This window comes from Pinus tabuliformis, chromosome 5_1 (genome assembly GCF_031772625.1).
Source record: "Pinus tabuliformis cultivar Carrire ecotype Pingquan chromosome 5_1, CPIR1, whole genome shotgun sequence".
Lineage (NCBI taxonomy): Eukaryota > Viridiplantae > Streptophyta > Pinopsida > Pinales > Pinaceae > Pinus > Pinus tabuliformis.
The window spans coordinates 494902841-494912134 of record NC_142305.1 but is presented as its reverse complement, the minus strand read 5'-3'; positions in this window follow the sequence as shown (position 1 = coordinate 494912134).

Here is a 9294-nt window from a genome sequence, read left to right as displayed (position 1 = left end):
ATCTCTGAAAATATAGCGAAACAAGATCTAAAATTAGGTCACGAGGTTCATCAAGACTTTGGCTCAAATGTGTTTTAATTTCATCTTCTCAAGCTTCGTAGAAAAAATGTTATAGCAAAAATTCCATGATGACCTGTTTGAAGCAGCAAAATCTTAGAATCCAAGTCTCTAAACTTGCTTCAAAACAAACCTACAAACTTGATCATAATTTTGTGTCCTAATCAGAAATCAACAAAACCTTAAATTCCTTGCAACAAATCCTATGTTAGAAGCTCATGAGGGCTGAAAAATTACAGAGGTCTTCTCACAAGATAGTTCATTGAAAAAGTACTTGCATGAGGAGGATACGAGGGTCACAATTTATAGAAATGACTTGAGTTGAGAGGGGCTTCTGTTAATTTTAGGTATGTTCTATGCTAGAGCAATTTATTTAAATTTTCATAGTTAGCAATCACATCATCATTAAAGTAAACTGCAGATAGAACATAAATATAAATCGTAGAAGACAAGCCAAGACAAGAGGACACAAGATGTGGCGCCAGCCAAGGACAAACCCCAATATGGGGAAACCCTTGATCAATTCTTCTTTTATGTTCTTCAAAGTTCAGCAGAGAAAGTGAGAGAGATAGTACATTGACAATAGAAGTCAATATTTTGACGTTTGATATCGCATGAGATCAGTTGAAGACATATTGCTTCAACTGATTCTCTAAGGTGACTCCTTCACCTATCATAGTGTTTCCTTTCGTCCATTTGCTGCACATAACCGTGTGACACCATGTTGTATTGTCACGTGTGTTGAACCTTGATGACTGAACTGCTCCTGCTCTTATCATCATGCTGCTCATTATTTATCATGCCCATTATTTCATTCATCATCATACATCCCTACTTTGATGAGAGGATTATACACCATCATTGTTCATCCTTATCATTTTCATGATGTCGAGACTGAGTCCTTTTACAGGTATACCAAGGATCTCTTGACCATCATCAAAATCTATTTCGTTATGCCAGGACTGACTTCTAGTATAATCTTCATTCAGTAGAGAGAATAGTTTTATCACTGCTGTTTATTGTGATATGGCTACTAAAGGTATGACACCGAGGTTTCAATACAATATAACATTGCTTGAAACCCTCGTCACTGCTTCTCCTTGTGCCCAGACTTCCAGTAATTCATTAATCCGAGTTCTCCTCACTGTGACTGCATAAGGAATGTGAGCATCGAGATACATATTTATATGTTGAGGCTGTTGTTCACTGTAAACCTTTTCCTAATTGTGAGAGCATCAAGATACATGTATATCTACTTATATGCTAAGGCTGTTGTTCCTCAAGCACCCAAGTTGATGACTGTTCCTATAGCGAGGTGCAGTCAAACCCTTGGCTACGGCTCCTTTTCATAGCTACGTTGCTTTTGACTGTGTATGCTTATAGGGTCTTCATTGACTGTGTGGGATCTTGACGGTGGTTTCATAACTGCAGCTACCATGCTTCTATTCCTGCGGCTCTACTTCTTACTGCGGCTCTTTCGTGCTTGTTATCACTGCAGCTACATGTCTTAATAGTGGTTTCTCTTTATACCTGCGGCTAATTGTGGTGCGTATATATTGTTACATATGTACAAGTGTTTCCATGAACGTATAGAGTCTCCATGTTGTGTTTAGATGTCTTCATAACTACGTATAAAGAGTCTTTATTATAGCGTATGATTGTCTCCCATTATAGCGTATGAATGTCTTCCATGACTGCAGCTAGGTGTCTTCATTACAACGTATAAGCTAGGGCATCATCTGCGTATAAGCTAGGGAATCATCTGCGTATGAGCTAGGGCATCATACACTTGGCCCAATGTATCTTCTTGTGTGTCTCTCCTTCACCAAAAACCCAAGACATGGAGAGGAGGAGATCACATGAAGAGTGTGTATAAATGACTTCAAGTCCTCACTAATCTATACTAAAATGTAGATGATGAATAGACATGTCTATAGGGCTTTTGAGCCTACTCAAGTTGTTGTCTGACTTGACAATTTGTTTTATAACATAAATAAATTCATAACTTCATAAATACTTATCGGAATCGGATGATCTTTAGATCAATCCTACACCTCTCGATGAGAGGGATCCAATAAAAATATCAACTACCATAAATAAGATGACCCACATGGAGTTTGGCCCTAGTTGCCAATTTTAACACTCGCTCTCAACTAGGGAGAACTCCATCCGCTGATCCATATATCCGACTGTACTATCTTTTCCATCAGTGCCCTGCACTGCTCTACTCTGCTCAGCTTAGCTCAGCGCTGCTTTGCTCAGCTCAACTTTGCTTTCCTTAGCTCTTCTCAACTCAGCTCTGCTCTGTTGAACCATGAAGAAGAAGAATTGATCGAGAATGTGTCATACCATTCTCCACTGACCCAAAGTCAGTCTCAGAGTGTGTACCACTGGTCCTAGACCAGTCCTCAACCGACCTGAAGTTAATGTCATAGTATGTACCACTCTCATTGGTCCTAGACCAGTCCTCTACTGACTCGAAGTCAGTCTCAGAGTATGTACCACTGGTCCCAGACCAGTCCTCTACTGACCCAAAGTCAGTGTCATAGTGGGTACAACTCCTACAACTAGTCCCAGACCAGTATCATTGGTCCCAGATCAATGAAGGTCATCCTAGCATAGGGAGTACGGTAGATACAACAATGCGTCCATCGATACTATTATGGTCCCTATCCTCATTTCCTTGCTCATTGATCAGATGAGAGGTACTTCCCATGAGTCTCGGACTGCATGGGTAGGATGCCTTGACAGGAGAACTAATCATCATGTCCACAGGAGAGTGAATCATCTTGTCCAGTGGATGCCACATAGAACTAATCATCCTAGCCCATAGGAAAGCGAATCATCCTGTTCCACAATCGCCATGGAGAACACATCATCCAAGCCTCACAGGAGAACTAATCATCCTGCTACACAATCGTTATGGAGAACACATCATCCAGACCTCACAGGAGAACTAATCATCCGGCTACACAATCGTCATGGAGAACACATCATCCAAACCTCACAGGAGAACTAATCATCCTGCTACACAAGAGAGCAAATCATCTTGTCCACAAGAGAGCAAATCATCTTGTCCAGTGCGCACCACCAGGGGAGGGTGAGTCACCCTGTGGTCGTATGTTGCTCCAGTAAGAACCGCAAGCCCCCAGAGCTCCCAGAGCTCAATGTATACAACATGAAAGACCCTTTTACAAGGGTCTCTCGATGACTCCAAGTCATTCGGGAAAATCATAAATTTGATCTTTCCCCGGGGCTTTGACAAAGTGTAGCGACCTGTACATCATCTCAATGCGATGGAGCCTCCTTGCTCATCGACTTACCATATCCTAGATAAGGTAGTATCTAATGTCTATTTGTTGGAGCAATCATCGAATATGAGATTCTTCAATAATCGAATCCTACCTCTGGTTGTCGCAGAGAATCACAGTGGTATTCATCATGTGTACAATCAGCTCACTGAAGAGCTTCCTCAACCAAGCAACTTCATACGAAATCATACTCGTAATTATGTATTCGGTCTCGACATGCTTATAACAACCGACTTCTACATCCTGCTCATCCATGATATCGAAGCAGAATCCAAAGAGAACTAGCACTGAGAAGTGCTCTAGTGATCCTCCACACTGCTTGCTCAGTCAGCATTCGAATAATCATGCAGTTTCATATTTCAGGAAGTGTATCTCAATCCATGAGAGATTATGCCCCAAAGATATCTCAGAAGATTCTTTACACCAATCCAATGAGGCTCAATCAAATATGAGCTCACCATGCTAACTGCACAACACATGCCCGGATGAAAGTTCACCAAGAACATCAACGCGAATGAGTTTATGAAACTCAGAGGCATTTCCCAAATCTGGTCCAACATCACTATCATGTAACTTCTGGAAATTAAGATCCTCGAGGTAGTCAAAGGTTAGTAGTTTATCATTCCACATTCAGAATCCAAATCCCTCTTACTTCTGCAAATGAGAGGGTCTGCACCTGTCAGAAATAGGTCATCCTCATAAGGTGCTGGCATGAGAGGTCTATCATCCACAACCTTCGGATGGTTTGGATCAGTTTCACTCCTAGTGAATCTCAGCTTCATCAAATAGCTATCGATCCTCTCATACTACGCTTAGGGTGTTTTTCTTCAAGCCATAAAGGACTTTCTTCCACCTGCATATGTGAGATTCCTGATCATCAATCTCAAACCCCTCGGTTTTTTCTAGCCCTGTGGGCCTGCTACATGAGGGCAATGGTCCCCTAGTAATATTTTCTTTTGGTACATCTTAGACATGTACTTTCATGCTCTTTTTGAATTCAGGCTTCCCTGTCACCATCTAACTCACAGACCTCTGGTGCTATGTGTCAATGGACATGGTCCGCAGGGGACTTCCTGTAACTTGATACAACCCTGAACTCAAAAACATCTTGAAGATTCTAAACACGTACCTTTCCATCGAAGAGTGCCACCTTGAAACCTTCAACTTCCATTGCTGAAATGGACACCAAGTTCTTCTAGCGATTAGGTACATAAAAGAGATTCTTTAAATGAACTGAGTTATCCTCATTCAATTGAGAGGTAACATTCCCTACACCCTTTTTCGAAATAGGTGGCATCGGCTCCAAGTATAATCCCACGATTGTTTCCATCTCTACCAAATTAGAGAGTGCACCCTTCTATCTGACGAAGTGCCTTGAAGCACTACAATCAATAAGCCAGATTCCTGAAGAATCTGAAGGAGAGGGCCAATACAAGATAACGCTTCTTTATCTTATCAGAAACAACATTTGATTCTTCATACCATGGGTTCCTTGCTTTCTTTGAGGGGTCGACCATTTCCTTGATGACCTGCATTACCTGTCATTCCTTTGATCATTGAAGATGTCCCTGGAATGATTGTTGTCTTCATCAAGAGATGTGTCTCTGCCATTCGGACACTCCTTCGAATAATGGCCAAATTTATTATCCACCTTTCCTTCCACCCTTAGATCCGAACTTCCCAATGAAGTGATCTTTAGGTAGGCCATTAGAAACTTCCGCTGCGCCATTCTGATAATATTCTTTACTTCGACTTCACCCTGGGTGAATTTGAAGAGGGATGAGGAACCCATTGATCCTTTTGTCCTGTCCCAACTGTCTTCGGTGATTACTCTTTCACTCTTGCTTAGGCATTGTCTTCACCTCAACTTTGATACCATGTTAATTTTAGGTATGTTCTATGCTAGAGTAGTTTATTTAAATTTTCACAGTTAGCAATCACATCAGCATTAAAGTAAATTGTAGATAGAACATAAATATAAATCGTAGAAGACAAGCCAAGACAAGAGGACATAAGATGTGGCGCCAGCTAGGGACAAACCCCAATGTGGGGAAACCCTTGATCAATTCTTCTTTTATGTTCTTCAAAGTTCAACAAAGAAAGTGAGAGAGATAGTACATTGACAATAGAAGTCAATATTTTGACTTTTTATATCGCATGAGATCAGTTGAAGACATGTTGCTTCAAATGATTCTCTAAGGTGACTCCTTCACCTATCATAGTGCTACCTTTCATCCATTTGCTGCACATAACCGTGTGACACCATGCTGTCTTGTCACATGTGTTGAACCTTGATGACTGAACTGCTCCTGCTCTCATCATCATGCTACTCATTATTTATCATGCCCATTGTTTCATTCATCATCATACATCACTACTTTGATGAGAGGATTATACACCATAACTGTTCATCCTTATCATTTTCATGATGTCGAGACTGAGTCCTTTTACAGGTATACCAAGGATCTCTTGACCATCATCAAAATCTATTTCGTTATGCCAAGACTGACTTCTAGCATAATCTTCATTCAGTAGAGAGAATAGTTTTATCACTATTGTTTATTGTGATATGGCTGCTACAGGTATGCCACCGAGGTTTCAATACAATATAACATTGCTTGAAACCCTCGTCATTGCTTCTCCTTGTACCCAGACTTCCAATAATTCATTAATCTGAGTTCTCCTCGCTATGACTGCGTAAGGAATGAGAGCATCAAGATACATATTTATATGCTAAGGCTGTTGTTCACTGTAAACCATTTCCTAATTGTGAGAGCACCGAGATACATGTATATCTACTTATATGCTGAGGCTGTTGTTCCTCAAGCACCCGAGTTGATGACTATTCCTATAGCGAGGTGCAATCAAACCCTTAGCTGCAGCTCAGCTTCATGTAGAGATGACTGCGGCTCCTTTTCATAGTTGCGTTTCTTTTGACTGTGTATGCTTATAGGGTCTTCATTGACTATGTGGGATCTTGACGGTGGTTTCATAACTGCGGCTACCATGCTTCTATGCCTACGGCTCTACTTCTTACTGCGGCTCTTCCGTGCTTGTTATCACTATGGCTACATGTCTTGACAGTGGTTTCTCTTTATACCTGCGGCTAACTGTGGTGCGTATATATTGTTACGTATGTACAAGTGTTTCCATGAATGTATAGAGTCTCCATGCTGTGTTTAGATGTCTTCATAACTGCATATAAAGAGTTTTTATTACAACATATGATTGTCTCCCATTACAACGTATGAATGTCTTCCATGACTGCGGCTAGGTGTCTTCATTACAACGTATAAGCTAGGGCATCATCTACGTATAATCTAGGGCATCATCTGCGTATGAGATAGGGCATCATACACTTGGCCCAACGTATCTTCTTGTGTGTCTCTCCTTCACCAAAAACCCAAGACGTGGAGAGGAGGAGATCACATGAAGAGTGTGTATAAATGACTTCAAGTCCTCACTAATTTATACTAAAACGTAGATGATGAATAGACATGTCTAATAAATTCATAACTTCATAAATACTTATCGGAATCGGATGATATTTAGATCAATCCTACACCTCTCGATGAGAGGGATCCAATAAAAATATCAACTGCCATAAATAAGATGACCCACATGGAGTTGGCCCTAGTTTCCAATTTTAACAGCTTCAACAAGTGAACATTGGAGGGCTTTTAGCAGGTTAAAAAATTATTAATTATTGAATATTCAACGACCACAACCAATAATGAGTGCCATGCCACAACCCCATGGGGTTTTAGCCCACTAACTGGGGTTACTAACTTCAAACACAAATATCTCTCAAACCGTGAAGAATTACGTGGCGTGCCATATATCAACGAAAACATCTCGACGAGTAGAATCCATATAGAAGATCCATGACTTAGAATAGAGTAATTTTTCAAGTCAAAATTCCCATGCAAGATCGGGGTAGCCTGTGGTGTTGCTTGGGTTAACATCAATGACAACCACTAATCAACAAAACATGCATCATGTTTCATGATTTCTACTTAGGCATGCAGTAATCCAAATTAGTGGTTTAGACTCAGAGAAAACAAGTTTCAGAAGAAGAATAGAAATAGCCATGAAAATTGACATTTTCTACAACAACTACGAAAAGTTGCAGTTTCTAAAGCTATTGTTGTAGCAACATGTTTTTTGGCTGTAGCAGCTTGTTCCAGGGTAGTTTTGGCACAATTATTGCAAGAGATTGGAGCAGAAATAAAAAATTCTTAGATATTGGGTTTTTTGAGAATATGATAAATTGAGTAATACGTGGGCATAATTAAAAAAAGAGCAATTTTGAAGGGCATTTCAAGTGGGTTTTTAAGGCAAATTTTCATTTTTTACCACTGTGCACAAATTAGGACAGAATTTGGTATTTTTTCACAGCAACTCCTTTTCTTCATAAAAAGTGGATTATGAAGGTATGTGGCGGTAAAAAAGGTTAAAATACACTATTTCCCTTTTGAAGCACTCAATTTGGCCTTAAAATGAGTTTGTGGCATATGTTTTTGTTGCAACATTAGGTAGCGTGAAGGGTGAAACATGCCAGAAATTGATTTGACCATATCTTGCAAACCATGCATCCATTGGATCTAAAAAATTTAGTGTAAATGCATCATGGTAGGGTAAATAAATACACATAATTTCAAGAAATACCAGTGTGTATGTTTCAAGAAATTGGCCGCCATAATCTACAACCATTTCTCATTTTTCTCAAGATCTTTGCACCCATTGACTGAGTTTTTTGTGAGAAGATGCATAATATTAATGTTAACAACCTCACAAAAATTTAGGGGAATCCGATTCACCATTTAAAGAAACTGAAAAAACAAGTCTATTATATGAAATGATACATTTTGTGTAGCAAGGTCAAAGTGATGGAGCAGTGTATCTAAGCCAAATCAGCACCAAATCAACATTCAAATCATGTTATCTTCTCCACCAAGTTCTTCAAAAGGTAATCTTGAGGTAAAAATTTGTACAAGACTTTTTAATTTATTAAAAAAATAGGAAAATGTGATAAATAATAACTTCAATTACCATTCATGCAATCCATATTCTCCATCATTGACCTAGACCTTAACCATCTTCTCCATCATTGAATTAACCACTCAACCATATTTCCATCATTGATCCATCCCTCATACCAAATTCATGCTCTATCCACAAGCTTTGTCATCAAGAATATATGCAACAAACAAGAACAAGATTTGAGTACAAAGTGAAAGAAATTCGACAACAGGTTCTTTTGACATCATAAAGCAAATGTAACGAGAGTTACTAATAGCAACACAAATACTTTCTTTTCTTCACATAACACAAAATTATGAAGAAAATCATATTCCATATCGTTGATATCAAGGCTCAAGCACATGAAAGTAATAAGGTTTAGGCAAAGGATACAAATATCCTATTTAAGCATGTATACAAAAGGCTTTGAGGCACACCCCCAAATGTATGGTGATGAACATGATTCACATTGCAAATAATTGAGTTAAGCCTTGGATGCGGTAAGTTGTTACTCTTTTTTTACTAATGCAAATCAGTGTGAGTTTGCTCCATGATTTCTCTTGAGTGGACATCTACCAAAATTTTATGGTTCCTCTTCTTCATATTTTTCACTTTCCTCTACTTCACCTACTTTGGGATGATGTCAGTTGTTATTAATCCAAGTTACCACATTGCTTCAATCATTTCATCAACCTTTTATTCCTCTTGGAATATCTTCTATGGGTTCATTGTCCCTTGGTTGAAACATCTTGGACGGTGGAGATGGTTTTATTGGTTCAACTCCATTTCTTAGACACTTTCTGGTCTAATTGCAACACAATTGGATGAAGTGGATTCTAAGATGAATACAATAGAAGGAAAAAAAAAAAAAAATAGTATATTTTGGGAGAAGCTACTTTGGATT